This window comes from Sapajus apella, unplaced genomic scaffold (genome assembly GCF_009761245.1).
Source record: "Sapajus apella isolate SASKATOON/1434 unplaced genomic scaffold, GSC_monkey_1.0 scaffold88, whole genome shotgun sequence".
In the NCBI taxonomy this organism is placed as follows: domain Eukaryota; kingdom Metazoa; phylum Chordata; class Mammalia; order Primates; family Cebidae; genus Sapajus; species Sapajus apella.
The window spans coordinates 5587586-5601921 of record NW_022437028.1 but is presented as its reverse complement, the minus strand read 5'-3'; the positions used below and the strand labels follow the sequence as shown (position 1 = coordinate 5601921).

Below are 14336 nucleotides of genomic sequence, written 5' to 3'. Positions count from 1 at the left end.
TGTTGCCCAGGCTGGAGTGCAGTGGCACGATCTTGGCTCACCGCAACCTCCACCTCCTGGGTTCAAACGATTCTCCTGTCTCAGCCTCCCGAGTAGCTGGGATTACAGGCATGCACCACCATGCAGGGCTAATTTTTTGTATTTTTAGTGGAGATGGGATTTCTTCATGTTGGTTAGGCTGGTCTTGAACTCCCAACCTCAGGTGATCCACCCGCCTCAGCCTCCCAGAGTGCTGGGATTACAGGTGTGAGCCACCATGCCTGGCCTTTTTTTTCTTTTTCTCTTTTTTTTTTTTTTTGAAATGGAGTCCCGTTCTCTCACCCAGGCTGGAGTACGGTGGCACAATCTCAACTCACTGCAACCTTTGAGTCCTGGGTTCAATCTTCTTCCTCAGCATCCCGAGTAGCTGGGACTACAGTTGTCTGCCACCATACCCAGCTAATTTTTGTATTTTTGGTAGAGACGGGGTTTCACCATATTGGCCAGGCTGGTCTCAAACTTCTGACCTCAGGTGATCTGTCCACCTCAGCCTCCCAAAGTGCTGGGATTACAGGCGTGAGCCACCATGCCTGGAGATTTTTGTAATTAATTTTTCTGATTCTCCTTCCCTGTGCCTCTTTTTTTTTCCCCCTCATCAAAATGGTATTGCATTTTCTGCAGGGCATCTGGGCAGAAGGCATTCTCGTGTTGTCAGATGAAGGCCAAGCCGTGTTCCAGGCAGACTGTGGGACCTGGGCTCTTGATCTTCTGGGCATCTGTGAAATGCCTTTTCTCCCAGCTCTGGAGGTGTCCCTGAAGTCATCCCTTTGTTGTGTGGCTATAAATACCTCAACTTCAGTGGCTGCCTTTTCATCACACCCGTTCTGGGAAGGCATTTCCCCTGGTAGGGTTGCTTCGGCCCTTCATCTCTCTCCACATCCTCTCTTGGCAGCTGTAACGGGCCTAAACCCTGCTTCCTGCTAAGATTTACTGTTGTGGATTCTGTGTTCTTTGCGGGTGAGGTATGAATGAGAGCTGCTGAGCTAAATTCCTGCAGATAACCGGGTTCCTTTTGCTGATGTTCCGCAATCATGGAAGTGTCCTTTCTGACTCATTGCGGGTTTGAAAGATAGAACATTCGGATCCTCAGTTTTATCGCTTGCTATGACATTAACCAAGTCATTTCATCTCTCTGGGCCTTGGTTTCATCGTCTGTAGGGTGAAGCTGAAGCACTTTGTTATTTTGAGAGAAACAAGACCTCCTGTGTTACCCAGGCTAGAGTATAGCGGTGCGATTATAGCTCACTGCAGCCTCCTAGGCGCAGGCAGTCCTGCTCAGCTTCTCAAGTAGCTGGGACTACAAGCGTGTGCCAGCATGCCCTGCTGATTTCTTATTTTGTAGAGGTGGGGTCTCATTATGTTTCCTAGGCTGATCTCGAACTCCTGGCCTCAAGTGATCCTCCTGCCTCGGCCTCCCAGAGTGCTGGTATTATAGGCGTGAGCCACTACACCCAGCCATGGAGCAGTCACATCTTGGAGGTTACTGTGGCGTTGTTTAGATTATGCTTCATTAAGACTGTCAGATATTGGCTTAGTCTGCTTTTAATTTCTGGGGTTCGTTAGGTGCATACACCTGCCTCCAAGCATGCGTAATCTGAAACGCCAACCTTGGATAGTTAAGCATACAGGCAATGAGTGAAAGAAGTGAACCTGAGCAGTAAGGAATTGTGACATCAAGCTGGTGCCTTGCGCCTTCTAGGGAGAGCACGAGTCCCCGCCAACTTTGCCAGCTGACCCCTGTTCTGCGGGTGCTGATCATGCTCTCAGGACTTGCGGTTGTAGCTGGTTTTGACTGTTATACTTTTGATGCTCCCCTTCGCTCCCGAGTAGCCACTGACCCAGGGTGAAGCTGAGATGAACTGGGGTGAGCCCCAGAGGCTCAGGAACCCAGAGAAGCTTTTTCAAATCTAATAGATAAAAGAATGAAGAACTATGAGCAGAAGGTCTCTCTAGCTGAGAGGATGGTCAGACATTCACAAGGTGAGAAGAATGTGGTCTGCACTGTCAGTGTGGAGTGCCCATAGCAGTCATCGTCAGCATCCGTCCAAACAGAAAAGGCAGCGAGAGGCAGACCGAGGGCATCTCCCGGATGTTTGGCATCCTGAGGGCATAGAGCTTCATTTTTTTGGTACGCTGAGTATCATGGCCATGAATGTGAGCAAATCTTCAGTTACTTCCTTTTGCTTCTCGAAGAAATGGCCTGGAGAGACTGCCTGCATCTCTTGGCTAGTGGCCCCTTCCTCTGTCTTCACAAACAGCACCATGATATCTTCAAATATTCCTCCCTCCCTCCCTCCCTGTCTCTGCCTTTCTCACCCCCTCTGTTAGTCTCTTATTCTTTCAGCTCCTCTCTCCCCTCTGCTTCCATCATTTTGGCTCCTTCTCTTTTTCTGATCCTCCTGCCCCTTACAAGGATCTGATTACATTGGGCCAGCCAAGATAGTTGCTCAGCTCAAGGTCCTTCATTTAACCACAGAATCCCTTCTGCCGTGTATGGTAACATATTCATGGCTTCCAGGAATTAGAACAAGGACACCTTGGGGGGCGTTTTCCTGTCTCTCATACCCTCTTACAGATCAGCTTCTGTGGGGGACTACGCATCTTGCTAATGCAGAGATAACTCGGCACTCCACACCCTCAGCATTCCCAGCTTAATCCTTTCCGTCCCAATGATGAGATCATGCTGACAGCCGTCTTTCTTGTGCGCCCTTCTGGTGGCTGGGGCCTGATGACACAGCTCACCTCATCTTTCTGCTCTTTCTTTATCCCCTTCAGGGTTGCTGCATTGTTTACATTGTTAGCAGATGCTAGGTTTGGTACAACCCCGCATCAGGCAAGTCCATTGGTGCCATTTTTCCAACAGCACGTGCTGAATTTATTTCTGTGATTCACATTTTGGTAATTATCACAGTCTTTCTTTCTTTCTTTTTTTTTTGAGACAAGCTCTCGTTCTGTCACCCTGGCAGGAGCACAGTGGCACGATCTCAGTTCATTGTAACCTCTGCCTCCTGGATTCAAGCAATTCTCCTGCCTCAGCCTCCCAAGAAGCTGGGATTACAGGCGCCTGCCACCACACCCAGCTAATATTTGTATTTTTAGCAGAAATGGGGTTTCACCATGTTGGCCAGGCTGGTCTCAGACTCCTGGCCTCAAGCAATCCTCCTGCCTTGGCCTCCCTAAATCTCGTTTTTAAACAAGGGTGGCAGTTGGGGTGGCACTTTGACCCCTCTTTGACAGTGTATCACAGCGCAGTAGCAGCTGCTGGTGGCAAGCTGCGGTTGTCGGAGGAAATGCAGCAGAGCCACGCTGTGAGGCCTGGCCACCCCCAAAACCAGGAGGTGCCTGCAGGTGCTCTGGTTCCATGTAAGCCTGGAAAGAGCTGAGCTCCACTCAGCTCCATGCACATTCTCGCAGGACTAGGTGGCCAGCCGTGACAGTGGGGAAGTAATCGTACTCCCTGCAGAGGGATGTGACCGAGGGAGGAGCAGAGAGCTGGCCCGGAGGACCACGAGGGCAGCTGCAGGAAGTGCAGCAGTCAGTGTGGAGTGGCCGCTAGAGAGCCAGGGCCACGGGGTGGTGGGGAGAAGCAGGTCAGAGAGGCCCCATGGCAAGGGTGGGCTCTGAGCAGCCTCCTGACAGGAATGGAAGGGGCAGGTGGAGGACCCAGCAGGCCAGAGGACCACTGCCTTGCGGGCTGGCCAGGGTGTCACAGCAGAGTCCCAAGGGATGAGGGCTCCACAAAAAATGTTTCCCCTCAGTTGGAATTATTGGAGATACCCAGATTAGGTTCTTAAGATTGGCTGAGTAATGCATTTGGGAAGGGGAACCAGTTGAATGGTTGCAGGAAGGTCTTCCAATCTCCACATTTACTATGTGCAGCCTTGGGTCATCTGCTGGCGTTTTGAAGAGGTAGCCATAACTTTGATCAGTATTTTTGAAGGGCTGAGTGACCCATGAAAGGTTCCAGAGTCTTCTCATTGGATGATGTTCATGGCTGAGTTTACCTTAGCTCTCCGTTGCAGGATATGGGGGAGGTGCCTGAGGCGGGGGCTGCAAAGCAAGGCTGGCATGCGACCCCCGCTGCCACCGTGGGAACGGAACCTGCTGAGCCCTGATCCTCAGCTCTTTGTCCCTGGATTTCCGACAGAAACATCCTGGACTCTGCAGCCTCCAGCTCGTGGCTCCGCGGTGACATCACTCCTCTGTCTTCTCTGTTACATTTCACACCCTTCTTTGATTACGGCTCATTATGTTGTGTGATTCTGGTGGCACCGCTGCTTGGGTTTCTAGTTCATGGTCCCTGTGCCTTTTCCCGCGGCCTGGGGCCTGCCTGCCCTGGAAGCAGCCTGGTCGTTTGAAGGAGTTCAGCTGGAGTCGGCTGTGGACCTTTGTCTGTGTTCCATGCCGCAACCCAACTGCCATTGTCTTTGTCGATCTCTGGGCTTATTTCTCCTCGAGCCACGGATACACCTTTTTTCTGACTTTGCACCTCTTGTGTGCTACGTGCATTGGGTTTTCAAAATGAAATGTGAGCTGAGCTCTCCTATGTTGGTGCGTTCTCCTTTATGCTAAAATGTTACTTCTTATTGTCTCCGATTTGAAAATCCGGCTACCTGAACCTCGTGGGATCCCTTTGTCTGAGGGGAGCTTGAAGTGCATCTCCACCCACCTGCATTCATGCCTGCAGAACATTGATTCTAGGGTTTATTTCTAAAGTCATTTCATGGGACACAACCTAGATTGAAGCTGTCTTTCTTTCTTCACTTGGTTATCATTAAACTTGTCATTATTGACATTTTCCAAAGGTAAAAAAAAAAAAAAAAAAAAAAAAAAAACCGTGATCACTGCCCACATATCATTACCCAGGCTTGACAATGAGCATCTTCTGCTGTTCCTGTACCCACCCTCCAATTTCTTGGTAGTACTGAATTTTCAATTACAAAAATGCCACATGCTGATGGTTTAAACAGAAGTGGCGAGGGGCACGATGGTAAAATTATCCCCAGCCCCTAAGCCTCCTCTCCAGAGGTGACTTCTGTCCATGCTTCAGATGTAGCCTTCTGGAAGTGTTTTTTTTTGTTGTTTGTTTTTTTTTTTTTTTTAATATTCAAGAATGTGAGTATATGTGTAAACTGCCCACAAAAAAGAATTATACATTTTGCGCTAGAATATGTTTTCATTACGTTTCGGGTGTTTTCTAAATTAACACAAAATGAACTACCTCATTTTTAAGAAGTGACTGGGTAGCATTCCATCCTGTCAGGATATGGCAAGAGTTTTATCGGTGACTAGTAGGTAGGTAGGTAGAGATGAGAGTGATGGACTGGACAGACGGACAGGAGCATCGAATGGAGTTGATCCTTCCGCCTGACTTCTCTGCTGGTTGTGATGGGTGTGTCTTTGCCCCAACTAGGTAGTGCTAAGCTGACCTCTCCAGTGGCTGTACCAGTTTGCCCTTGGTGTGTCTGGGATTCCATTTTGTCGTTTTGCCATCATTTGGATGGCTAGACTTTTTAATATTTGCCAGGTTGCTGTATGGCAAATGGGATCTCATGACTAGCATTAGCAGGTCCCTGACCAACGCTGTTCACATGTTCACAGGCTGAGGTGTCCTTTCTATAAATTGCCTATTTGCTTCTCTGTAACCAAACACCTTTCCGATGTTTTTTAGTTATTTTTGATAATTTCCTCATTGGTTCTGTGAGTTCTATCAGCAGTTCACTGCATGCATGAGGCGCATGATACCATACCATTTTGTCTTCTCCTCTCATATATTTTTCCCGCCCCCCAAGATGGAGTTTTGCTCTTGTTGCCCAGGCTGGCGTGCAATGACACAATCTCTGCTTACTGCAACCTCTGCCTCCTGAGTTCAAGTGATTCTCCTGCCTCAGTCTCGCGAGTAGCTGGGATTACAGGTGTCCGTCACCATGCCTGGCTAATTTTTGTACTTTTAGTAGAGGCAGAGTTTCACCATGTTGGCCAGGCTGGTCTTGAACTCCTAACCTCAGGTGATCCCCCCGCCTTAGCCTCCCAAAGTGTTGGGATTACAGGCGTGAGCCACCATGCCCGTCCCTCCTCTTGTGTCTTACTCAGATCCTGTCTGATGGTGGGGCGCTTGCTTCCAGACCAGAGTTAGTAGCGACGGCTGTGCCTCGTGACTGTAATGGAGCTGCTGCTGACTCCACCATTAAACACCATGCTGGCTTTGGCTGAGTCGTATTTGTTTCTTATTATGTTAAGGAAATGTTTGTTTGTTTGCGACTGAGTCTGTCGCTCAGGCAGGAGTGCAGTGGCACAATCTCAGCCCACTGCAACCTCCACCTCCCAGGTTCAAGCGATTCTCCTGCCTCAGCCTCCCGAGTAGCTGGGATGACAGACGTGAGCCACTGTGCCCAGCCTACTGTTTGTTTTTACTCTCATCCTCTTTGTCTGTTTGTGAGTTTAAATTCTTACTGATCTTGGGCCAGGTGAGGTAGCATTTTCTCTTTTCTTTCTTCCTTTTGGATTGAAGTGGTTTGTGGGGTTTTTGTTTAAGTATTCCATTGTATTATTCACTATACCACTGTGGTTCTTTGAGTGGCTGCTCCAGTGTAATCTGCAGCTTTAAGTGATCATGCAGCTGTAATCCCAGCACTTTGGGAGGCCAAGGTGGGTGGATCACTTGAGGTCAGGAGTTCAAGACCAACCTGGCCAACATGGTGAAACCCCGTTTCTACTAAAAATACAAAAATTAGCCAGGCATGTTGGTGTATGCCTGCAGTCCCAACTACTCAGGAGGCTGAGGCATGAGAATTGCTTGACCCAGGAAGTGGAGGTTACAGTGAGCTGAAATCATACCACTACACTCCAGCTTGGATGACAGAGTGAGACTCTGCCCAAAAAAAAAAAAAAAAAAAAAAAAAATCTTACTCTCTTTGATCTTGAGATATTCAAGATACTAAATTTATTCCTGCTGTATTATTGTGATATTCTTCCTTGTATTTTCTTCTTCTTTTCCCATGGGTTACATATAAGTGTGTCTTAATTTCCAAATATTTAAGATTTTCCTGATTTTCTCATTCTGCTGTGGTCAGATAACTTAGTCTGGTTTCAGTCTTTTTAATGTATTGAGACTTGTTTTCTGACACAACGTATGATCTTGGTGATTTTTCCATATGCACTTCTGTGTATTCTACAGTTGTTGATTATGGTATTCTATAAACCTTAATTATGTTGGATTGGTTGGTAGAGTTGTTCAGGTTTCCTATATCCTTAATGATTTTTCTGTCTGCTTGTGCTGTCAGTTGAGAAGGGAATACAGATGCTCCTCAACTTATGATGGTGTTATGCCTCAGTGAACCCATGGTAAACTGAAAATATTGTAAGCTGAAAGTGTCAGACTTACAATCAGCTGACAGTTTATCCTGATGTAGCCCCATCATAAGGGAGTATACTGAATGCATATCATTTTTGCACCATCATAAAGTCAAAAAATCCTAATTCTGATCTTTAGAAGTTGGGACCATGTGTGTAAAAATCTCCAGCTGTAATTGTGGTTTTGCCTATTTCTTCTTTCAGTTGTTAGCTTCTGCTTCATGGATTTTGAAGCTGTGATATTAGATACATATACATTGTTACAGCTTCTTAATGAATTGACCCTTGTATAAAATATCCTCCATTATTTCCAGTAATATTACTTGTTCTAAAATCATAATATAGTCATGCCAGCTTCTGATTATTGTTTGCATGCTATATATTTTCCCATCCTATTATTTATAACCTATCTATGTTTGTTTAATGTGTATCTCTTAGCATAAACAGCATAGTTGCATCTTTTTAATTTCACTCTTAGAATCTCTGCCTTTCAGCAGCTCAAGTGTTTAGACCATTTATATTTAGTACATGTATTGATATGGTTGCGTGTAAGTCAGTCCTTGCTTAACATCCTCCATAGGTTCTTGGAAACTGACTTGAAGTGAAACAAAGTATAATGAAACTAATTTTAGTATAGGCAAATTGATATAAACAAGTGTTAAGTTCCTCTGGCATATTTCTGATTGCCAAACTCGTAAATAAAGATCCCAAGCACTTCTAATTTTAAACATTAGAAGAAATGTGACCTTAGAGATACATTCAGGAAAAGATTAATAGAAACACCTAATTGTTTGCCCAATTTTTGGTGAATCTCAGTGAGTGATGGTGGTCATAGTGGAGGTGGGTTAAATCAAGGAGTAAATGTTTGTGAAGCTGAAATGGTAAGGAGCACCTCCTGCCACCATACAGTTCAAAAACAGTAACCAATCTGGCAGGCTTGCTGAGCACTTTCATACCATGCTATTTATTGTTGTGCATTTGTATGAGTATCATATACTTTATGAATTTTTATTTTGCAGTAATTTGTACTTACTCGTTTTTCAGCCTGCTTATTTCCAGTTTAGGGTCGAAGGCGGCCAGAACCTAACTTGGCAGCTCAGGGCACAAGCTGGGAACCAACCCTGAGCAGGACACCTTTCCATCATAGAGGACACACACACACACTGTCTCCATCATAGAGGACACACACACACACACACACACACACTCACACTCTGTCTCTCTCTCTCTCTCCATCATAGGGTATGCATACACACACACTCTCTCCATCATAGGGTACACACACATGCACATATTCCATCATCGGGTACACACACACACTCACACTCGGGTAATTTAGACATACTAAGTAACCTAATGTGCACGTCTTTGGGATGTGGGAGGAAGCTGAGTACCTCGAGAAAACCCACGCAGGCATGAGCAGAATGTGCCAACTCAGACAGACAGCGGCCCCATCTGGAATTTTTTCCCTTCATCAGCGTTAGAAGGAAATGACATTGAATGAAATGACGTTATTGGAAGCCCTGCTGTACCATAGTTTTCTCTTTGTGTGTATCTGTTTTTTCTCTTTTCTTTCTTCCTTTTGGATTGAAGTGGTTTGTGGGGTTTTTGTTTAAGTATTCCATTGTATTATTCACTATACCACTGTGGTTCTTTGAGTGGCTGCTCTAGTGTAATCTGCAGCTTTAAGTGACCACAGTCTAAATAATGCTGTTCCACCTCACTGTCCCAGGAAGCCCTGACAGCAGCACACTTCCGTTTCCCCGTTCTCTTTATCTGTCGCCATGTAGTCACAACCTACTCCAAAATTTAGTGGCTTAAAACCACCGTTTTATGCTGTCTCATAGTTTTTTAGGTTAGGAATTAGTGCTGAGCTCACCAGGTGATCCTCCTCCTCCATGTGGTATCAATTGAGGTCACTTGGTGGCATTCAGCTGACAGATGGGCTGGCCCAGAGCATCCAAGATGGTTTCAGCCATGTGTTTTGGCACCTTGGCTGGGACGGCGGGAAGCCTGAACTCAGCAGGACTGTCCATGTAATGGTCTTACGTAGTCGGACTTCTGTGGCAGCCCGGGTTCGTAGGAATAAAGGGGAAGGGACATGCTGCAAAAGACAAGAGTAGCTGCTGCCCGTCTTTGCGAGCCCAGACCAGGGCGCCGACTCAGCACCGAGACTTCCGCCTTTCACCCGGCAGAGCAGCCACACGGCCTGCCCAGAGCGAGGGGTGCCCTCCGTGTTTCCGCTCTGATCCCCTGCAGTCTGCTTTCCACAAAGCAGCCAGAGCAATCCTTTTGTTAATAGTATTCCCAGGTTCACAACCTCTGTTGGCTTCCCAGCACGTTCAGAATAAAGTCTAAAGTCCTTCCGAAGGCCTCTGTGGCTCTGCGTGGTTTGCCTCTTGCTGCCACGCCAGTTTCACTTCCTCGTTTTCTTCTCCGTGTTCACTCTGCCTTAGCCACACTGGCTTCCTTGATGTTCGTAAACACTCTGATCATGTTCCTGACGCTTTGGGCCTTGGCACTGATACTCCTGCCGCCCAGAAAGTTCTTCTGACCATTCATAGAGAAGCTTGTCTCCTTAAATGTCCCCTCGTCAAAGAAGTCTTTCCTGGTTACTTTATGTTAAGTAGCAACCACATCACCCTGTATCCCCATATTCTGCTTACGTTTCTCGATAGCACGTGTTATATATTTATGTACTCATCTCTGTGTCCCACTTCCCTCCGTAAGGGCGGTGACTTTGTAAGTTGAATTTCCCGGGTGCCATGACTTTTAGAAATTGTAATAAAGGCCATTCAACAAAGGCTAGATGTGCACTAGAGCTTCACCAACAGAGTACCATCATATTTCTAGCACAAAAAAAGCACTGTTCGTACTGGATTTTTATTTATTTATTTTTGAGACAGAATCTCACTCTCTTGCCCAAGCTAGAGTGCAGTGGTCCGGACACACTCACTGCAGCCTTGACCTCCTGGGCTCAGCAGTCCTCTCATGTCAGCCTCCTGTGGAGCCAGGACCACAGGCACACGGCACTGCTTAGCTAACTTTTTTATTGGTTTTTTGTTTTGTTTCGTAGAAACAACGTAAGTCTTGCTGTGTTGCCTAGGCTGGTCTCAAACTCCTGGGCTCAAGCAGTTCTCCCACCTCAGCCTCCCAAAGTGCTGGGATTATCCGCATGAGCTGCCACACCTTGCCTAGATTTGAGACAGGGTCTTACATGCAGGGATGCAATCATGGCTCACTGCAGCCTTAAACTCCTGGGCCCAGGTGATCCTCCTGCCTCATCCTCCTGAGTAGTTGGGACTACAGGCACATACCACTGCACCTAGCTAGATCTTTTAATTTTTTTGTAGAGATGGGGGTCTCCTCATGTTGCCCTGGCTGGCCCCAAATTTCTGGGCTCAGGCTGTCCTCCCACCTCAGCCTCCCAAAGTGCTAAGACTATAGGTTAGAGTCACCATGCCTGGCCAGTACTAGATTTTTTTTTTTTTTTTTTTTTTTTTGAGACCAAGTCTTGCTCTGCTACCCAGGCTGGAGTGCAGTGGTGCAATCTTGGCTCACTGCAACCTTCGCCTCCCAGGTTCAACTGATTCTCCTGCCTCAGCCTCTCAAGTGGCTGGGAGTACAGGTGCATCCACCATGCCTGGCTAATTTTTGTATTTTCAGTAGAGATGGGGTTTTGCCATGTCAGTCAGGCTGGTTTCAAACTGGCCTCAAGTGATCTACCTACCTCTGCCTCCCAAAGTCCTGGGATTACAGGCATGAGCCACCACGCCCAGCCTACGTTTAAATGAGAAACAAGATGCTTCCCCCGCACTGTGCCCCTCTGCCGCTGCCCACAGAGAAAAGTGTCACAGGCAGGTTTCCCCCCTCACCTCAGAAACTGCTCTTCTGGGCTGGGCATGGTGGCTCACACCTATCATCCCAGCAGTTCAGAGGCTAAGGCAGGAGGATCACTTGAGCCCAGGAGTCCAAGACCAACCTGGGCAACAATAGGGAAATCCTGTCTCTACAAACAATAAAATAATGAGTTGGGCATGGTGGCATGCACCTGCAGTCACAGCTACTCGGGAGGTTGAGGTAGGAGGATCACTCAAGCCCAGGAGATCGAGACTCCAGTGAGCTGTGATGGCACCACTGCACTCCAGCCTGGGTGACAGAGTGCAATTTTGTCTCCCCCACCCCCCGCCCCCCAAAAAAGGGAACTGTTCTTCTGCAAGAAGGGAATGAGGGGCCAGGTGAGGTGGCTCTCACCTGTCATCCCAGCACTTTGGGAAGCCAAGGCAGGTGGATCACCTGAGGTCAGGAGTTCGAGACCAGCCTAGCCAACGTGGCGAAACCCCATGTCTACTAAAAATACAAAAAAGCCAGGAGTCACGGCTTGCACCTGCAATCCCAGCTATTTGCGAGGCTGAGGCAGAATCACTTGAACCTGGGAGGCAGAGGTTGCAGTGAGCCGAGATTGTCCCACTGCACTCCAGCCTGGGCACCAGAGCCGAGACTGTCTCAAAAAAAGAGTTTCCCAGAGCCCATCCAGTAGGGCCGCACGGTGATAGCCTTTGTCTCTTGGCTCCTGTCTGGTCACCGGTCATGCCCTTCCCTGACCCTAGCCCCCAGCACATGCAACTGTGACTTTGTGTGGCGACTGCTGAGTCCTGAGGTGTTTTTAACAACTGTGTTTGATTCCCAGGTTCTTCACCTGCCAACGAGAGGAGAGAGCTGTGGCATTCTCCATCGCTGGGGTGGAAGGGAGCTCCCTAGGGCAGCCGTGGCAGCCGCCTATCTGGAGCAGGGGCTGGAGTGCCCCGGGCGCGTCTCTGACAAACACCACTGAAATGTGTTTTCACAGGTGCTGTTTTCTGTTTTTCATGTTCATAACAGAGGGGAGGGAAGCGTAGCTACTGACAAGTAGAACACTGCTACTTTTTGGAAGGCAGTTTCTTGTGTTTCAGATGGAATTAGTCCTTGGCTTCCCTCCCAGTCCCAGCCCCCCTTCCGGCTGCAAATGTCCCTGGGTCAACACCAGTAGAGATTGCTTTGTGTATTTTCTAGGGTTCTCTGTTTTGAAGAGAGAATTATGTTACAAATGTTTTTGTTGTAAATAAATAAAACACTTCCTTGTCTTTGCAAGATCCAGTATAAGTGAATTGCGCGGACTCAGCTAAGCTTCCAGCCATTTGCCAGCGGGGCTTGGGCCGGGGCTCTGCAGCCAGCGGTTCTGATTCAACTGATAATGAAACGCTGCAAACCAGGCTTGGGGTTCCCCACAACCCGCTCCCGCTGTGGGGAACCCATGCCAGCAACGTAACAGGAAAGTTGAAGCTGCTTCACCTTCCTGCACCCCGACACTCGGGGCTCCCTGCTCCACACAGGCCTCTCTGGGCCGGTTCCAGGGTCCCACGCTCCTCCTGCGGCTGAGGCGGGAGGCACCCCCCCCCCCCCTCCCCCCCACCCCCCCCCCCCCCCCCCCCCCCCGCCCCACCTCAGCCTCCGCAGGCACCCACAGCGCCCACACCGCCCTCGGAGCCTTTCCCGGCCCCATGTGCGCTCTCATCACCCTCCCTGGCCCACCTTCTTCAAGGGTGCCGTCCACACTGGCTTCTCCACTCAGCCAGTGACTCCGTGGCCCGCCGTCCCATCTTGCTGCTGACCTGCTCTGCGCATTGGATCCAGCAGGCATTTCTTTGTCCCAGTGGGACTTGACTTTACTCCCCTGAAACTTCCTCCTCCCCAAGACACTGTCTTCCTTGAATTTCCAAGCTTCCAGTTCCGGGATTACCTGGCTCCTCTTTTGGAAAGACTGCCCATTGGTTGAGTGCTCTTCACCATCTGCCTCCCACCACCCCAAAAACACTTTAGAGCGTTTCAGATGTAATCCAGCAGCGAAGGGCTGGGAACGGGCCCATCCAGGTCGTGCTCGAGGGCTGGGTGTGCTGCCTGGCCTAGGAGGCCTCTGGCCTGTGCCCCACCCTCCAGGGCCTCACCTTCTGACAGTGGGAGCAGGCTGCACTGCCCCTCTTTGTGGAGGAGGAGGGCAGGTGATGCCACCAGGGGCCCTGGGTGCCAAGAGGCCTTCCCTGGAGGTGCCTGCCCTCCCCCGTGCTCCCTTCAACCTGCATTGCTGGACTGGTGGCTCCAGAAGAGTGGCTTTCTCAGAGGTCACAAGGAACTTGCTGATGTTGCCCGCATCTACACCTCCAGACCTCATGACCATGGTCTGGCTCCTCTGGCGTGAGACGTCCATTCATCCCTCCTGACTCAGGAAGGCCCAGACCCCACACACATTCCGCCTAGCCGCAGCTGAGGCCTGCATCAGCCACCAGCACGGTCAACTGCCCAGCTGTCTATTTTCAGTTTTCTCTAACATGCCCGTACAGCCAGAATGGGCTTTTCGTTTGTGCTGGAATCCCGCTCTGTTGCCCAGGCTGGAGTGCAGTGGTGCGATCTCGGCTCACTGCAGCCTCCACCTCCCGAGTTCAAGCGATTCTCCTGCCACAGCCTCCCAAGTAGCTGGAACTACAGGCACATAACACCGTAGCCCAGACAGGTCCTGTGATGAGCACTGGGAGTCACAGCATGTCACATTACCCAGAGAACTCTCCATGCAGATACCCAAAACCCACGGCACCTTCAAGGGTCGGGACACCTGGCGTCCGACAGAGTCTAGGCTGGGTCCACGGCTGTGATCTGTGAGCCAGACTGAGTGATCTTTTTAGAGACCACCTCTTCCAAAAGAGCAACAAAATGAGACCTATCCAAGGATACCCATTACACCTTTTTCAATGTGTGTGTGTGTGTGTGTGTGTGTGTGTGTGTGTGTGTGTGTGATGAAGTCTTACTCTGTGGCCAGATTGGAGTACAGTGGCGCAATCTTGGCTCACTGCAACCTCCACCTCCCAGGTTCAAGCCATTCTTCTCCCTCAGCCTCCCAAGTAGCTGGAATT

At 49.0% G+C, this 14336-nt stretch overlaps 1 protein-coding gene across 1 annotated transcript in view; it reads left to right on the top strand.

Annotated features, from left to right (window-relative positions):
- FKBP6 (FKBP prolyl isomerase 6) overlaps positions 1 to 12522 on the top strand; it is a 34437-nt gene extending 21915 nt beyond the window's left edge. The window contains exon 9 of the mRNA XM_032254992.1: positions 12083 to 12522. The gene's annotated coding sequence lies outside the window, so the exon portion shown is untranslated. The remainder of the gene's footprint in view (positions 1 to 12082) is intronic.
- The last annotated feature ends 1814 nt before the right edge of the window (positions 12523 to 14336 follow it).